We start from the raw sequence: 10,075 nt of genomic DNA on the forward strand, positions 1-10,075 counted from the left end.
ATTTTTACTGTTTTGAGAGTTATTTATATGTTCTAGGTGCTAGTCATTTGTTGGATATGTGGTTTGCAAATATTTCTCCCAGTCTGTAGTTTGTCTTTTCATAATCTTCACATGGACTTTCGCAGAGCAAAAGTTTTAAATATTTATGAAGTCCAATTTATCAAGTTTTCCTTTTTTGGATTGAGCTTTTGATATCAAGAATGAGACTTCTTAAGACTTCTTTACCCAGCCTCAGAACCAGAAGATTTCCTTCTACTTTTATTTTTTATTAAGAAGTCTTATAATTTTATACTCTACACTTAAATTCATGATTCAGGGATGCCTAGGTGGCTTAGTTGTTTAAGTGTCTGCCTTCGCCTCTGGTCATGATCCGGAGTCCTGGGATCAAGCCCTGCATTGGGCTCCCTGCTCAGTGGGGAGTCTGCTTCTCCCTCTCACTCTCCCCCTGTATTCTCTCTCTCTCAAATAAATAAATAAAATCTTTTAAAAACATAAATTCATGATTCGTTGGGGTTAATTTTTATATAAGGTGTGAGGTTGAAGTCAAAGTTTTGTTTATGGATGTTGAATTACTCCAGAATCATTTGGTAAGAAGGCTATTCTTCCTCCATTGAATTGCTTTTGTACTTTTGTCAAAAATCAGTTGAACATAATTGTTTAGGTCTATTTCTGGGTTGTCTCTTCTGTTCTATTGATCTATGTGTTTATCCCTCTGCTAATACCATATTGTCTTGACTACTCTATAGTAAGCTTTAATATCAGATAGAGTGATTTTTCCCACTTTATTCATCTTTGTCAAAATTGTTTTAGCTGTTTAAGTGTCTGTGCCTTTCCATATAAATTTTAGAATAAGCTTGTCTACTGTGATGGCTAATTTTATGTCACAACTTGACTGGGTCACAGGGTGCCCAGATATTTGGTTAAATGTTTTCTGGGTGTGTCTGTATGAGTTTGTGGGTGTTTCAGATGAGGTTAACATTTAAATCCCTAGACTGAATAAAGCAGATTGCCCTCATCCAATGTGAGTTGACCTCATCCAATTCATCAACCTTGAATAGAACAAAAAACTGAGTGAGTGAGAATTTGCTCTCTCTCTCTCTCTGACTTTCTTCAAGCTGGGAATCTTCTCCTGTCTTTGGACTTAGACTCAGGCTGGATCTATACTGTTGAGTTTCTAGCTTGCCAACCACAGATTGTGGGACTTCTCAGCCTCCATTATCATGTGAGCGAATTTCTCATAATCTCTCTCTCTCTCTTTCCATACATGTATTTGGGGGGAATTGACACTTTTACTATGTTAAATCTTCCAATCTGTGAACATGGTATGTCTCTCCAGTTCTTTGGGTCTTCTTTCATCTGCATTTTGTACATCTCAGGATATGGATCTTGAGCATATTTTAAGTTCATACCTTAAATATTTCATTTTGGGGGGAGAGATTGTAAATAATATTGTGCTTTTAATTTCTGTATCTGTGTGCTTATTGTTAGCACATAGAAATGTGATAGATTTTGTGTGTTTTATCTTTTATTCTGCAACCTTGCTGAACTCATTAGTTCTAGGAATCTTTCTTGGGATTTTTTACATAGACAATCATGTCATCTGTAAATAACAGCAACAGTTTTAATTTTATCTTTTAAATCTGTATGCTTTTTGTTTCTTTCTTTTGCCTAATTGCAGTGGTTAGAACAGGCAGTACTATGTTGAATAAGGGTGATGATAGTGGACATCTTTGCCTCATTCCTTCTCTTAGGGGGAAAGTGTTCAGTCATTATCCATTAAGTCTGATGTTAGCAGAAGGTTCTTTGTAGATGCTCATTATCAAATTATGGTAATTGCCCTCTATCTATAACTTGCTGAGATTTAAAAAAAAAATAATAAATGGGTGTTGGATTTTGTCAAGTGCTTTTCTGTATCAATTGGTATGATAAAATGATTTTTCTTCTTTAGCTTATTGATATGGTGGACTACATAGATTTTTGAATGTTGAACCAGCCTGAAATTTATGCCATTCCATCATCATGTATGATTCTTTTCAGATATTGTTGGCTTCAGCTTGCCATTTTATTGAGGACTTTTTCATCTAAATTTATGAGAGATACTGGTCTGTCTGTGGTTTTCCCCTTTTTGTACTGTCTTTGGTTTTCTTATCAGCGTCATACTGACCTCATAAAGTGGGTTGGGAAAATTTCTTCCCCCCTTCTGTTTTTGGAAGAGACTTTATATAAATGTGTTAATTATTTTTTAAATATTTGGATAAATTCTTTAAATTTCAGGAACTTGAGTGTCAGATGGTGTTACAATTTTTGTTTTAATCATCAAATATGATTTATAAAACTCATAAGGAAAAGAATGGTCTTTTGCAGGTACCAATATTTCTGTTACTTCCATTGTTCTTCCTTCCTTACTGATGCTCTAAGATACTTTCTTTTATCATTTCTTTCCTGTTTGGAGACTCCTTTAGTCAGTCTCTAAGTGTAGGTCTGGGGTCTTTTTGCTTTCCTTTGTCTGAGAATATTTTTATTTTCTCTTCACTCCTGAAGGAAACTTTCACTGGGTATAGAATTTACAGTTGAGAAGTCATTTCTTCAGCTCTTGAAAAAGGTCATGTCACATCCTTCTGGACCCCATAGTTTCAGATGAGAAATCTCCTGTCATTTGAATTGATATTCCCTTATAGATAATGCTCTGACTGCTTTCAAGATTTTAAATTTGTCTTTGGTTTTCAGTAGTTTAATTATGATATTTCTTGGCATCGACTTCTTTGAGTTTATTCTGTGTGGGGTCTGCTCAGATTCTTGAGTCTATAGGGTTGTATCTTTGGCCACATTTAAAGAGTTTTTAGCTCTTACTTCTTTGAATACCTTTTAAGTTCCACTCTCTTCCTCCTCTCAGAGATTTTTAAAAATTCTGTTACTGTATTTTTAAATTCCGTAATGCCCATTGGTTCTTTTTATTTTTTATAACTTCAATCTTTGCTAAAATTTCGCATTTTTTCATTCATTTCAACAGAGTTTGTAATGGATTGTTGAAGCATTTTTATGATAGCTTCTTTAAAAAAGTTATCTTGTCAGATAATTCCAACATCTGATTCATCTCAGTGCTGGTATAGTTGACTGCCTTGTCTCATTTGAATTGTGGTTTTGCTTGATTCTTGGTATGACAGGTAGTTTTAAAATTGTTTCCTGGACGGGCGCCTGGGTGGCTCAGTTGGTTAAGCCACTGCCTTCGGCTCAGGTCATGATCCTGGAGTCCCGGGATCGAGTCCCGCATCGGACTCCCTGCCCAGCAGGGAGTCTGCTTCTCCCTCTGACCCTCCCCCTTCTCATGCTCTCTCTCTCTCTCATTCTCTCTCAAATAAATAAATAAAATCTTAAAATTGTTTCCTGGACATTTTATATTTTCTCATGAGACTCAGGATCCTATTTAAACTTTCTTATTTTAGCAGGCAGTCACTTTGTTTATGTTTAGCACAGTTCTTGGTTCTACATTTGTGGGTAGTTGTCCCAATGACAGTAGGTTTTCAGAGCCTTTCTGGTGTTATTTTGGTCTGCTTGGCTTATCTGGTGCTGCTGTGGATCTCACTGGTCCATGGTCATGCTGCCTGAGTGGGGAGAAGGGCTTTCCCTAGGCGGAATGCAGGATGTCTCTCCATGGGGGAGGGTCTGAGGCTAGCAGGGAGGGATAATACTTTTCCCTGGTTGCGTATCGTTGGTGTGGTTCCCCATGAATGGCCCTTGCCACTGGTGTTGGGCTTACCTGATGCTATCAGAGGAGCTCTTGTTTGATTTGGGGAAAGAGCAAGCCTACTGGGCTGCCTTCTCTTGTAGGTCAGAGTTTAGGAAATGGTGGGCCTGATTGCCTTCTTCTGTTGGATAGGGCACATAAGATGCCTTGCTTCTTGTTTTTTGGTCCTAGGGCCACAAAGCAGTGTATTTACTTACCACATTTCAGAGTTCTCCTTTGGTTGTTTCTGGCATTATCTCTAGGGTTTATAGCTGTACTTAGTGGGGGAGGGGCAGGGAAGTGGGTCTACACTATCTTATCCAGACTGGAAAGCGGTATTTTGTTTTTAAATATATCTCCTGTAGAAAATATATTCCTGGGTTTTGCTTTCTAAGAAAATTCAGTCAACTATCATTGTTATAATTTTTATTTTAGTAGTCCTTTCTGCTATATTATGTCATGTCTTACATACTTTTCTACACCCCCTCCCTTTCTATGCATTTCATTAATTAGAGTGAGTTTTCTTTTCCTGGTTTTAAAGATATTTCCATCCTCCACACAAAAGGATTATCCATTCCTGCCTTCTGTGATGTGAGTTGCAGCATATCCCTGTGAGTTGATGATACTTTACTACCCTGTTGGAATCAGGCATGGCCTGAGATTTACTTGAGAAATAGACTATGCGTCAAAAAAGATCTACTCATGATTTCTGAGTAGAGGTTTCAGTACCATCATGTCGTTCCTCTGTTGTGCTTTTCTCTTTGCCATGAGGCTGAGATAAGACCTGCTCCTTTTGCTGGGGCCTGGAATGAGGGAATGAACAGATGCCTGGAACACACCTGTAATAGCTGGCCTGCAGCCAACTCCCGAAAGAGAAATAAACTCTTGTTGCAAGCCACTGAGATGGGGTTGCTTGTTACTGTAGCATAACCTCATAAAAGCTGACTGGTCAAAAGTAATTCATTCCATTTTTTAATTTTTCTGGTGCTTATCCTATTAAGAGCTCTGATGACATTTCCCCCCTTTAAGTTCTGAAGTATATCACTGTTTTTCTCTTCCCCTGAATGTGTACCTCCCCCTTTCAGGATGATTCTCCCCTTGTTCCACCATGTTAGGTTTGTTTAAAATCTTAGTTCTTGATTGTTGTGGATGCACTCTTGTTTTCAATTCTTTCTTTTTTTCTTATTTATCCTTGTTTTCAATTCTTGCTTTTTTTTTTTTTTCTTATTTATCCATATATCCTCCAGCACATTCCTTAATTTATTTTTCTTCTTGCCAGGGTACTTCCTCTCAGAGCTTTCCAAAGAGAATACTCTGAGGTCTCACCTGACTGTTACTATCCTTTACTTTGATCTTATATTTAAATATAGGTCATTTGGCTATAACATTCTAGATTTAAAGGTTTTTTCCCTGCAACACTGAAAATGTTGCTGTATTGCATTTTTTGTATTCAGGATCACTGTTGAGAAGTCTGATGTTAATTTGATTCTTGTTCATATGCAATTTATCTCTTTTTTTATTTTTGGAAGCTTTTAAAATTTTACTCTTTGCTTTTGATTTTGACTTACTCTATAATGTGTCTAGTTTTTTTTTTTCCAAATCCATCCTGTTTGGCACTATATGAGCCTTTTCAATCTGAGAACTTTGAGCTTTCTTTAATTTTGAGAAGTTCTCAGTCATTTTTCATTGAAATATTTCCTCCCCTTTGTTCATTGTTCTCTCCTTACAGGCCTCCTGTTAAACATATATTGATATTTCTACTTCTATGCACTGTATCTCTTAACTTTTCTTTTTCTATTTTACAACTCTTTATCCCTTTATGATGCTATTTAGCATCAGTCTGATCTTCCAGTTCGCCTGTTTGTTCCTTAGCTGAATCCATGCTACTATTCAACCCACCTCCTAACTTCCTTATTTCAACTAGGATGCTTTTCATACTGGAAATTCCAACTGCCTCTTCTTTGTAATGGTGTGTTCCCACTTTATGCCACCAGTCCTCTCCCCTATCTCTTAGAGAATCATTATAAAGCTAGTTTAAATTCGTGTTCTGTCTAGTCTTTAATTCCATTTTTGTCTGCGATAGTTTATCTTTTTAAAAAAGATAAGGTTGCACTTCTCAGATATTTCATTATTTTCCTCTGTGAACTCCTATTCCCCAGAGACATAGGCCATCTTGACTGCTATAGCATATACTGAGTCAGTATATCACATATTGACTCATACAGATGAATCCTGGGCCCCAGCTTATACTCCTCTAGGCGAGTTTAGTGTGTAGTGGGTGGGAGGATGGGTAAATGCACGTCAGTGTGCAACCTTGGTGTTCCAGCCGGTGTTCAGTAATTGCTGGGGGACCATCACTGTCCCCCTCCCCTACTGTCTTGACCTATAGGAAACTTGACCCCTAGGGAACCTGCCTTAAGTTTTAATCCTGGTCTTTATAGGATGTATGTGGTTGGGAGCTCTCAAGCTCCACCTATATGTAACTCTGTGGATGTAAGCCTACCCTGGGTTTATGCTGCCATTTTCTGCCCCATGGTGATGACAGGGCCAACAGAGGTCTCTTTACCAAGGCAATGTGGGCTTTTCCTCTAGTCATCTCATGTCCTCTGCTTTATATTCTTACCTGCATTTCTTCCTCCTGCTTCTGTAATGTTCTCAGGGTTGGGCTTAGAGGAGGGAGCCGTTGGTCCCTGATCATTTACTACCTTTCTGCAAGTGGAAAGTTGGCACTCTGACTTTCCTTTCCATCCCCTCTCAGTTTTGACTTTTAAGGAATTCTTTGCCTCAAGTGGGATTTCCTTTCATAGGTGTGGGCAAAATCTGGGGGTAGGGCATTCTGTTTCTGAGTCCACAGTGCCCAAGTGGAAGAAGGGGGGCAGCCAAAGCAGGAAGAGGAATGCTTTGAAGTCGACCAGGCTAAGGAGTTTCTGAGGACCAGAGCAAATGCCATGAGCAGGATCATCCTTCCTTCATGTGCCTGGTGACTCAGCTCTGAGTAAGGGGGACCTAGGGAGCACTGGTCGGTGAGGCAAGGGAGGCCAGGGTTCAGGAGATGGATGGTGGTTTCAGGGCTGGACCCACTAGGCTCCTGCCTACCCCAGCTCAGCAATCAGTATTGAGAGGGTCATGGAGATAGTCTTAGAGAGACCAAGGAAACAGGAGGGTGGGAAGGAGCCTCCAAGGCCCTAAAGACAGGTAATATGCAAAATGAGGTGGTCTAGACCTTCATTTCATCCATCCCTTCACTCATCTGCTTATTCAATAAAGATTTATTGTCCACCTACTAGGCACTGTTTTGGATGCTGGGGATACTGTCATGAATAGGACACTTCAAGACCCTGCCTGATAGAGCCGACAGTCTAGTGGTGGTGGTGGGGCACAGAACCATGCAGGGTTGTGGGGCCCCAGGAGCAGACTCCTATTCCTCAGGGGGGTGCTGGCCAGAGTCTTGGTGGGGAACTGAAGGACTGGGAGGGGAAGACCCTTGAACTCTAGGCTCACGGCTCTTGAATGGTAAGCAGGGTGTATATGTGGCCTGTTTGTTAGCACCTTGTATTATGACAGGTGTTCACAGACCTACTGACTGAGTGACCAAACCCTGAGACAGAAGTTCCTTGGCCCAGACTGAGCTAGCAGGGGAGCCATTGAATTGGTGGTCACATGAAGGCCCAGGGCTCTGGCTCCTTAGATTCCCCAGGCCTATGAGGCTGAGGCTGCTTCTAGATCTCCATACCTCCCTATCTGTCCAGAAACCAGATGGGACAGAGCCTTCAGGTGGAGGGAATCAGGGCTTCTGATCTGGAGGAGAGGGGCCCCAAGAAGACAATGCCTAACTCCCAGTCCTTACCCATGGGGAGAGAGTCTGCCCCGAGCTCCAGCCCTACCCGAATGGTCTATATGCTGACAGCCACTGTGTGACTGCCACAGATTGAACCTTTGTGTCCCCCCCCAAATTCTAAATGCCCCTTATGTTGAATTCTTACCTCCAGTGTGGTGGGGCTAGAGGGCAGGGCCTTTGGGAGGTGATTAGGTCATGAGGGTAGAGCCTCATGAATGGGATTAGCGTCCTTATAAAAAAAAAAGAGATCCGAGAGAGCTCCCTTTCCCCTCTGCCTTGTGAGGAACAGGAAGTAGGCTCTCACCAGATGCTGAGTCTGCAGGCTCCTTGATCTTGGACTTCCCAGCCTCCAGAACTGTGAGAAATAAACGCCGGCCACCGAGTCATGGAAGTTTGTTATAGCAGCCTGGATGGACATGGACAGTGACCTTGGGCAAGTCCCTTTGCCATTTTGTCCCTTAGTTTTCTTCTTGAGCCTCCAGTGAGATGGCCTCTATTGGGACCTCTCTAGCCCTGAGATCCCCAAGTAGAGCAGGAACCCCCATCCTCACCCTCGTCCACCACATCTCCCCATCTCGGGAGGCCCAGATGGAGCGCTCATGACACCTTTGCTGTGCCATGTGATTGAAAAGTGCGAGCTGAAGCCTCAGCTTCCCCAAGCACCCTTCCTGCTGTTGATTTGCAGCTCGGGGTGGCTTGACTGCCAAGTCAAGTAATCAGGAGGTAATAGCCTGGTATCGGATGAATCCCCAGAGCTGGCAGCCGAGTCTGGAAAACTCTATCCCCAGGCCTCTGCACCATTTATGACCAGGAAAATAATTGTGTAAAGCAGGCTGGCTCGGATCAAACCCAGCCTGACATGGTGCAGTGTAAGAATTGTAGGCGCCCTGGTCTGATGTGGTTATTAGTACCTTGCTTGGGGGCAAGGCTGCCCAGAGCGGCAGACGTGCTGTGATTCATTTGCCCATGCAGATCGGACACTGTTCCCAACCCTGCAGGGACATCTCTATTGCCACCTCCTTGCCCAGCCTTCCCTCCGCCCCCAATCCCAGGTTTTTCCTTCATTCTCCCCCATCGCCTGCTCAGGCTACTTCTTGCCTTCCTCCGTCCGTCCATCGTTGCTGAAATTCTTGCAAAATGCTGATTTTATTGAGTGCGACAAGTGGCAGTTCATTAAAAAGTGGGAGCAGATGGGGAACGGATTGTGGAAGAAGATTAATGATGCACACAGACCACTAAATAGGGCCAGGTTTGGGAGTAAACACAATCACTCGGCTCCCTCCGAGTGGGTAATCCTGCTCTGTCAGATCCGTTCTCGTTAGCTGGCTAACGTCGGAGGACTCGGGAGAGTTAACAAGGAGCGTGCCAGCCTGCCCAATGGAGGGTGAGGCTGTGCTCTTGGCTAGGACAGAGGTGGGGGAGGGTGAGATGCACAGAAGCTCCACAAAGCTGAGGAGCAGCACTCTCCGGGCTGAGAGGCCCTAGTATCTGTTAGGGGAGGGTTGGGGAAAAACTGGGGACCTCTTAATAGCACTGCCACGCTGGATCTGGGCATAGGAATTGGCCTACCCCAGGTTTTTTGTTTTTGTTTTTGTTTTTGCTTGTTTGTTTTTATGAACCTTTTTTGCTTGTTTGTTTTATGAACCAAGATTTGGGCTCCTGAGAGTTGTCTGATTCTACCTAGAGTTCAGGGAACAGAGGGTTACTCCATCCTATACCAACCCTTTCTGGCCTCAGGTGTCCTCCAGACTGGCATGGAATTCTGGGCCAAGGGATCTGAGCCTTGGTTGCAGGAAGAAAATCTCTCAGAGAGACAAATGTGAGCTGCCTACAAGAATCCTGCATGTATAGTCCAATAAATCCATCTAGAGATCACCCTGCCTAGACACCTGCCTATGGTTTAAGACAGCACAATATGTGGGGGCACCTGGGTGGCTCAGATGGTTAAGCGTCTGCCTTCGGCTCAGGTCATGATCCCAGGATCCTGGGATTGAGTCCCGCATCAGGCTCCCTGCTCCTTGGGAGCCTGCTTCTCCCTCTGCCTCTCTCTCTCTCTCTCTGTCTCTCATTAATAAATAAATAAAATCTTAAAAAAAAAAAAAAAAGACAGCACAATATGTGATCATTCCAGACCCAGGCTGGGGGAGGTAGTTACAGAGAGAAAGGACAACACTCCCTTTGGATGACCCCCTGGGGCTCAGGCATTCATTTAATAAACATTTATTAAATATGAACTATAATGTGCTAAACCAGGAATGGCAATTAGCTGGTGTTTCTTCTACTCCCCTCCACTGCTTTCCCATGGCAGACATCGAAATCAATGATAACACTTTTTTCCACTGAGTCAAGAGGAGTCCTCGGAATCCTTCTCAACACAGCATTCTAGAGAGCCACTAACAATTTGCTGGCACTGGCTGGTGAAATGAAATTGTTTCCCGTCCCTATGTTAGACATTTTGGGAAACCCAAAGATTTATGTTGTAAGACAAACTGCTGAGGTGAACAGAAATATTT

This window comes from Neomonachus schauinslandi, chromosome 11, assembly GCF_002201575.2.
Source record: "Neomonachus schauinslandi chromosome 11, ASM220157v2, whole genome shotgun sequence".
In the NCBI taxonomy this organism is placed as follows: Eukaryota; Metazoa; Chordata; class Mammalia; order Carnivora; family Phocidae; genus Neomonachus; species Neomonachus schauinslandi.